Source organism: Battus philenor, unplaced genomic scaffold (assembly GCF_028537555.1).
Source record: "Battus philenor isolate CCGP_79_NKW_IND1 unplaced genomic scaffold, ilBatPhil1.0.hap1 SCAF_22, whole genome shotgun sequence".
NCBI lineage: Eukaryota > Metazoa > Arthropoda > Insecta > Lepidoptera > Papilionidae > Battus > Battus philenor.
Window position 1 is genome coordinate 7,417,008 of NW_027181685.1, and position 9,826 is coordinate 7,426,833.

Consider the following 9,826-nt stretch of genomic DNA (forward strand, 5'->3'; position numbering starts at 1 on the left):
TAATAATATTAGCCTACAATTGTATTAGGAGCTGTACACGTCACTGAGTTATTAGAATAGGTCTACGGCTATAAGGTAAACGAGAAACTTGTCAAACTTGTTTAAAGATTTCGAAGAGAATGTTCAGTAAAAACTCCTAAGATAAATTTATTCTTTATTATCAGTCATGGATAAGTACATATAAGCTGAAATAATAAACTGTTAAGTTTTAAGTTTATTTTGCTGAAATATAAACAGGAAATCTATCCACATAAACATAATAAACAAAAGATAAAGTGCAATTGCAAGTTCAAATCAAATTGTGTGGTTCGAAATCAATTAACATTTTAGTTTGCTAACGTAGGCGGTGTGTGTTAATTGTAGCAATTACACTCACGAGAACGAAATTATTATGATAATGATGATATTGATTACTAGGTACAATGGAAAGTTTATGGGTGTGAAAATTAGTTTTAAACTTTCTTTGAAGCAAGCTCCAATAACAGAGAAACATTTTATATTTGAACAACAGAGATAATTTGTAAACAGATTAAACTTAAAAGACTACTATTCATTATAATCGTACATTTAATCTCGTTATATCATCCATAGAAAGAATCAATCAAATTGAAGAGTTTTATAATGTTTGTTAAAGCATATTGCGCTAGAGAGCCCAGCTGTCATGAGCTGTCCTTGGAGGTCTTAGGGTTTAAATAAATAAATTTTCTTGTGAGATTCTTAGTAATTCCAGTGCTTCTCAAAAAAACAAGTGAACGATTATTAAAAGAGGGACCGTAACGAGAAGGTTGTTGTGGATATTTTAGACTAAACGTCACACTAATCTAAATTTCCATATTTTTCTACTATTATGCAAAAGAAATACAACGTCCTATAGCCACTTGTTGTCGATGATAAAGAAAATAACTAAAAATCTACAGGATACCCGAAAGAGACAACTATAAATCTGTGTGCCTAACTGCTTAGTAGATAGAGATGCTCGCAAAGATACTACCAACTGAATATGCAAGAACGCAAACATGGGTTCAGTAGAAAGCTTTATTGGTATGCTGTATTGTTGAATAAAACGAGTCTCGACCTGTGAGTGAACCTTGATATTACTAAAAACACCATTTATCAGACAACCTACAGAACATTCAAGTCACATATTATCAAAAGGAGATGCAAGATAACCTAGTAGCGAAATCACGCTACGAAAATTAAAACCCACTTTGCGTGGATTAACTTAGCTGGGTGGTGATTTTTTTCATATTTTAGCCGAAACTCATGTTCGTTTTTCGCTTATACATTAATACGTTTTTAGCTTTTAAAAAACATATTTTTGGTTCGGAATTAAAGCTCAAAGCTTGCGCTTTAAACTTTGTATTATTTTTAAATAGATAAATGAAAAATACTTTTATGTTTGCGTATACTTACTAAATATTTATTTTGTCTCTAAACAGATTCTTACTTTTCATTCGGTTCTCCAATTTACCATTACTCTTAAGTCACAACATACGTCTTGTCACATCTCTTATAAAGGTATATAAATGCGACAAGACTCTCACGTTCACTCTAATAACTCTAATGAACTTACCGGCTTCTCGGGTGTCTCTTAAAATGTTTTCTCGGTGAAATCTTTTTATTAGTTTTTTTTTTTTCATTGTAAAATCTTGGAACGACAGTAAATAATCATGACATTGAAATATAATTATAAATTTGAATATAAAAGACTAAACTCCACACAACGAAAATACATTGTAAAAATTGAACAGTAATGTATTTTGCATACAGTATCTATAGGTAATTCATTACAATTATTTCAATATCAATACACTTATTAATTATAATTTAATTTAATTTATTGGGGTACCGCCTTAAGATTTTTTTCTACGTTACGTTAAAGCGACATCTCTAACTTGTCGATAAGTAAGATGTAAACTTTTTTCTTAGCAACAATCTATTGTGATATATATAATGTCAATAAAATTCGTGAAGTTGCTCTGAAATATCTCCTAATTTATTTATAATATATATATATATATATATATATATATATATATGTATATATATATATATAAATGATTTTAATATATATGTGTATGTAATACCGTCACCTATAACTGAATACTAATACAGCTACATTAATTGGCAACTAATAGTAGTAAAGACCATACTTAATATGATACTGATCTCAAGTATATTAACAGAATGATGTACTTTTCATGTATAAAGTTCTGTAATGGGCAGGAGTATTACCTTCATATATCGTAATCTTCGCAGAAATTTCACATTTTTGCTATTTTTTATGGAAATACTTTTACGATTACTTATTTATTTAAACAATTTTTATACAGTGTAAATTAAGCCTTATTCAAATTCAGATTCGAATGCCGGTTAGAATTCGTGCCCTGACCGTTGAATAGTGGCTCCAATTAATATTCTAAACTCTCTCTACAAAAAACACCAGATGCAAATCAAAAAAGATTTTTATTTTTCTCGCCAAAAGAAAATGAAAGAAATAGGTGTACGGTTGTTTTTAACCTTCTAATCTTGTCAATTTGTAATAATAAATATTTATACAAGGTCATTGGTTATATATGTAAAATCTTTTAGGAGCGCTCATAAGTCAGGAAAAAGCAATAAAGTTTTACATCTATACGGATAGCATAGACATAAAGTGATCACGCTGAAATATATTATATTAATTAATTCTTCCATTGGAATGCATACGCCAATAACTTCTGGCATTATAATTTGCAGAGATTGTAAATAATAATTAATTTTAATATATAATAATCCGAATTTTGGAAACTCTTTTCTTTACACATTATTACTATTTTATTTAATTTTTTAAAAATCATCGATTTTTGTACAGGGTGTATCATTCATTGACATCAAATAAGGCATACATTACCTCTTTAAAACTTTTACACCTATAAATAATCATCCTGTATAAAAGATGCAGTGTAACAAATAAGTATACAATTACAAAATATTTTCCACATAGTTTAAACTTAATTGTCATAATTTATATTACTACCCTTTTTAAATTAAAACCTGTTTTTTATATAATTTGGAAAGTGTTATTAAATAATTGCAGGTAGCCTGTGGTATGCAATAAAATAATGACGATAATCATCTGAGAATTTTTTATGACCCATTTTAATTTGTTTAGGCAGTCCCTAATTGAGTGGTTTCAAATCTCGTTACATTATATGCCACTTTTCGCTGCGAAGGGAAGTCGTATCAAGTTAATTTCGCATTACTCAATTAAGTCTCTTGGAGGATCAACTGGTTAAATAATACAAATTGTGTTTAAGAATTTTCTTTATCCCAATTCATCTTTCTAATATCGGACGTCAGGGCGTTGTGAGAATTTAAAAATTCTAATTGTTATCTTTAAGTTTTTTTTAAGTATTTTTCTTGACAAAATATTCATAAAAATGAAATATAGCTTGATAGCATTCCAATTATTCCATGTCTATATGATATATTTTTTAAAAACAAATAATTTAAAAAAAATCATGTACATAAAAAAATTATGATTTATATGAAATGAAGTATATTTCATTACCGTATTACATTGTATTTATAAAAATCACTATACAGAAGAGTAGTGGTAGCCCCGCGGTAGACGACTAAGACTTGCGATCGCACATCGAGGTTTCGATTGCCGGGATATTCAATGTTATATGTAATTCACACTTTGTGCGTTAATTATATAAGATTGTCAACTAAGATAAGATTGCGGACTAACAAGTTTCCTGAGGATGGTCAGCAGCGTACTCTTCATACCTTTATACCACACACCGATCGTCAACCCGCCTAACAAGTGTTACGACTATGGTATATTCCCCCACAGGTATCTTTGGGGGAGGCTATACCTTGCCATGGGCGTCTATGGGCGGAAACAACGATTACTCATGTAAAAAGTTTTACCATGTCCGTGTAGTCGAACATGCAACCGCATAACATTTAAGTCTTTCAAATACCGGAATAATTTCCGTTTAAAGTCGCATCGTCTCGTATATACAGAATGCATCACTTTACAAACTAGATACGTAAAGATCTTAATTTTTTTTATTAATCAGTTGCCTTAATTAGAATAAAAATTAAACCAAATTTAATCTTGATGGCGCGTCGTGGACTTAAATAATTTGATTCCATCTAGTTATTGTGAAGGAAAAAATAAATTATATTAAAAGTATAACGCTGGTTGTACCCACATAAAATTAAATCGTCGCGTTTGTGAATCGAAATAAATAAAAATGTAATTAAGCGGTTACGTCACCCAATTTTAAGCCAAGCATCCAACAAAAAACTGCATTACATTTCGTAAAAGATAGCGATAAACATAACTTTGTATGGGTGCCTCAAGCTCGCACCGACTTACTGCAGGATGCCCCACAGACCCGCGCTTTGCTTATGTTCAACGCGGTGTAGATTAATTTTCGTGCTCATTAACGGAGTTCATAGAGACCGCTTGTATCTTAGTTATAGCAGAAATTAGGTAAATGTGAGTTATTTCTTAATATATTGTATGGAAAGTCGCATATTACTTTACTAGTTGTAACATATAATTCGTAGTAAGTTAGTTAAATACGTACGTCCAGTCACAAAATGGACTGATGACCTTTATAATCTAGTATAACTTTATACAACTTATTGAGATTGTGTGAAAGCGCCTAATGCAGACGCTTTTAGCCGAACCTATCGGAGGCTTATGGGGGGAGACCTAAGGCTAGCTGTGGATGTTTTGTGCCTTAAAGGAAAATAAATATAGTGAAATAAATTATAAAAAGTTAGTATGCCCATTGCCACCCATATCTAAGTACAAGAGGCACACATAATCTCGTATGAATTGGTTGCGTGAAACTAATATTAAAAAACGAACAAAAAAATTTCACCTAAATTACTGAAGCATCGAAGAAAACAAAATAAAAAAAATTATAAAAATCCTTAAGACTTATTCTTTCCATTGTGCCAATGAAATAAAAATGGCTAGGCCCGAAAAATAACCAAACAAATTTAAAACCTCTTTATTTTATATTTTGTCTTATATATAATACATTAGAAAACTTAATAAAACTGAAAATATAAAAATATTAAATTTGGAAATTATATTTGTAATCCTCAAATCCAAACAACAAAAATGAAAACAAACACACTGCATGTAATGATCTATTCCGAATTACGAAAGAAGTTTTAGGCGTACAAAAAAACAGCAAACGATCGTGCTAAAGTTTAAATCATCAAAATGCTAAAGACGTATCCAGTGACTGTACAAGCCGAGGTTCTCTCTCAGCGACTTGTCCCAATCATTTCATGAAGCGTCCGCCTATGAAGCTTAAATAAAATCTTTGCGGTGTCATGATCCAATAAAATTTATAATGTTACCGCAAATAATTCTAATCTTAACATCTTAAGCTGAAGAAGCTTAAGATGAAACTATAGGCCAAGTAGTAAATGCTATTAATCCAAAACAAGAACAGTGTTTTTGGTAATACAAAATCGTGTACGGCATTACGCAAGGATCTATCTGTATATCTTTTTTAACAAAATCTCCATCGTTTATTTTTTTAATAGCTTCGCTCTCCGACTTTTTTAATTATAATTTTCACTTTAATATTCATAAGTCTACATATCCATTTTTCTTGTCACGTTTGACCATCAGCATTAAGAACTTCACGGGATATGAGACGCATCTCACCATCCGCAAATGATGAAGGAACTTGAGCATCTTCGGCTTCCCACTTTTATTTTGCCGAGATTGAAAGAAGCACAAGCTGTTTAGTCGCCCAGAAGAGCACTCTATTCTGTGATGATAACTCGAATGAGATGGCCGAATCTTTGCTTGAACTATTGTTTTTAACGGAATATCAGGTACGTCATTTTATAGTACATTACAGTCCGTTTCTTCCGAACAAACGTCTTAGCAATTCAAATTTGTGGACTAAGAAGATATATTATAATAAGCCCATATAACAGCAAAGACAGTGCACCAAAACTTATAGTATTAAAACGCTATTTAATTTAATCTTACTAATATAAATAAAAGAATGATGTTTATAATCTATCCTTTTTTTATAAAAAGAAGATTAATTCTCAAATATTATAATGAAAAATGGACTATATTAATAGCATATTACCGCTGCATTTTATTTCTATCGAATATTGCATTAAATAAAAAACTATGTTTTTAAGTATTCGCTTTTATATTTTAAATAATACATTATCTTTCTTTATAAGATATCATATATTATTAAATGAGAATGTTCGAATGTATGAGCGCTAATGGTTTGGCAATGATTTCGGTCGCGGTTCCGCTTCGTTAGTATTCCCGTGTGGAACTTTATACGTTCGGTTACATTATTAAATAACGAGCCCGGTAATGTAAAAAGCATTATTTAATTACGTACATGTTAATTAAGGAAATATGTTAATAAACATGATACGGCGTAAATCTATACGATTTAATAAACCGTGTTTATCTGTATTTTAATATGGATTTATATTCATTAGTGTTGTATAAAATTAATAGCGAATTTTGTAACGCAGAATCTTCGCTTTAGTTGTAACATCACTATCATCATTTCAACTGTACGTTTACTTCTGAATGTAGACCTCTGAGGGGGAGGATGATTTGCAATGACCCGATGACCCTAATTAGGCCATTTGTCTACCTAGTGGGCAGAGTAACGTTCGAGATCGAAAACCAACCAGTAGGTATTCAGGGTGCTGTTCCGAGTTGCTAATTCGAGGTTCATGTTAACCCTTCTAATAATCAACTTTGGGTCGGAAAAGGCATTACAAGAAAAAGTTATGATACCCTTCCACCATTGAGGCAATCGAAGGGTTAACCCGAATAACTGCCGATTTAAAACCCACCGTCCTCTTTGACATCTGTTGTTAAAACGACATAAAAGTTTGCACACACTATTGCTTGAAACATGCTGAGCTTGTATCCCGATGACATTGATTAATACAACATTATAGGTCATAAATAAATACCGTTGTTTAAGTTGTACGCCACCGGAGGCTCTTATAAATACAAAGTATCACCTCTGAATTACCAAGTCCATATTATGAAAAATTAACGAAGATTTGGTCATATATATAATAGTTAAGAGAATACCATAGTTTATCAAATAAAAAACGAAAAAGGAAACATTTTTATTTTGAATTAAGAATTTTATATAATGGTTACAAAACAAAACATTTCTATAACCAGGCAGATGTCAAACAAAAATTTAGAGTTAAACTCAGGCAGCAACTGCTTGTAAATTATATTTTTTTCCATTATATCGCAGTGCGTATCTGCAATCCCGTAGCATTTTGATTATCTTGTTAAGATGAGTACGCCGAAGGGAAAACCGCTGAACCATAAAGTTGGTAGTCGTTACTACGATAACTCAATTACTTTGTATCACTGTTGTTGGAAGTTGCTCGTTAGAAAGTTTTCAATATACAGATACAGATAACGTTTAAGCTCCTGTCAATTTTATTATACTAACATAGTAATATATTTTATAATTATAATGTTAAAAATAAGCTCTTTTTTTTATATGTACACTAGCTGATCCCGCAAACGTTGTTTTGCAAAAAAAATTAAAGTTTTTAATTAACAAATGTAAGATAAGGATTGATCGTAGAGGGGTGAAAATTTTGGTTGGTATGTATTTTTGTATGCTGTATCATAATAAAATAAAAACCAAAAAAATTGTCTAAAAAAATTAAAAATAAAATTTAGGGGTGGACCACCCTTATCACTTCGGGGTATGGAAAATAGATAGTAGCCGATTCTCAGACATACTGAATACGCATGTAAAATTTGGCAAAAATCAGTCAAGCCGTTTCGGAGGAGTTCAAGTTCGAACACCGTGACACGAGAATTTTATATATTAGATTTTATTTTTCAAGTTTATTGTACGTCTCTGGTGGAAGTCTACATCCAGCAGTGGATGTTTTACAGTTGAAATGATAAATGATGAATTAATCATAAAGTAGTATTTACCGAGACGAACACAGACATTTTCAATTTTGTTCATCATCACTCCACAAACCTCTCTTCCAAAGGTCGAGAGGCTGACAAATCGAGAGGTTGTATTTGTAAAATCTAAACGGGATATCACAGCAAAGAGTTATATTACTTTATTGAGGATCTAAAAGCGTTTACATTTCAGAATGATTTTTTACATAGTTAAAAATGTAGTAAAGTTTGTGAACAGTTTCCGTATATGCCTTCAGTGCACGTACGATAGGGATGCGAATCATCATATCAGCCAATAGACGCTCATTGTAAACCACAAGCCTTCACTAAAGATCGACACTGGTCATGCTGACGGTCACCTCGTGGGGGTAAAAGTAATAAATATAATTAATAAATAATCTGACTAAAAAAAATTGCTGTAGAAAGTGCGTAAAATCTTTCAGAGGAAATCATTTTTTGATGAAGTTGTAAAACCAAAAACCGAATAGAAAATAGTAATTTATGTTCGTATATTTTTCGTATCTCTATAACGAGGGAATAAAAACAACCAACACCAATTATGATAGATATACCTTCCTTGTAATATATCCCGAAATGTCTCTACAGTATAATTTCTAATATGACAATGATCATCGACCACGGAATACAAACGGACATTGAAATTAGATTCTATTGAAATCATAAATAAATGAAACATATAATATAAGGATTGTTGACAAAACTAGTCAGTGTTTAAAGGAAAGTTTTCCCTCGGTGATACATGGTGATTAAATATTAAAAATTTATGCAATATGAGAGGCAACATCCACAGTCACTGTCATTGTAGAAACAAACCCCCTTTGAGACTGTGAGCTTAAACCTTCACTCTGGCGCAGTGCAGATTGATTAGTGTCACATATCTCATGAATTTACGAAAAACTCCATGTTTTCGTCTTAGTGAAGAATTCCATAATTAATATAAATGTTAAAATTCTCAAAAAATGTGCTATAAATAACCGTATTATTATTTGTAAAATATTTTTTTTTCATTATAAAGACAAAAATGTCTTTGTCTTGTCTAAATTTGAACATAGTTGTAGCAGAAATTATATTATATCGCCAATATAACTTTGCGAGTATGTGGCCCTAAAACAAGTGGCGTTTAAATTTGTAAATGAGTCTGATTCCGTAGTATCAAAAAATCGGATCGTAAATAATTTTATTCATTCAGAGAAAGAACATTATATTTTAAATTTGTCTTAACAAGGCCATCACAGGGCTACTACGTTTTAAAAATAATTGTAATAAATCTTTGCGGTACAGACCATCAAGAGCCAATAAAGCAAGAGCTTTATTTTAATAAAAAATATATAAAATGCTCTCTTACTGTATTCATATTAAATATGATATAACCCATTATACTAATTGCGTACTTGGTTTATATTAACAAACTCTTGTCTAGTTGTGCTATCGAAAAAATGTTATACACTAGCCCTGAGTAGATATGAGATAAGATATAGCCCCGATGAAGCTGTAAAAGCCAAAACGGCTAACAGCGCGCATCAACATTCAAATATAGCCATTGGTATTTAATTTTTCAATCAGCATAACACAAATTTTACTATTTAAATCTCATTATTTTTTATAAGTATATTTTACTCCGAAGATATTTTTACACGAGCAGTAAATCTGAAACAGCGAAAGGATCGTGGTCATCATCACTTTAGCTGTAGAAAGTTAACTGCTCGACCTAGGCCTAGAATATGATGACCTTGTTATCCTTCGGAAAACGCTGATACCGACCTGTTCGCTTTGGTCTTATTGAAAATCTATAAGGGAGATCAAAGTAATGCTGTGTACGTCGTATGGCTGAAATGA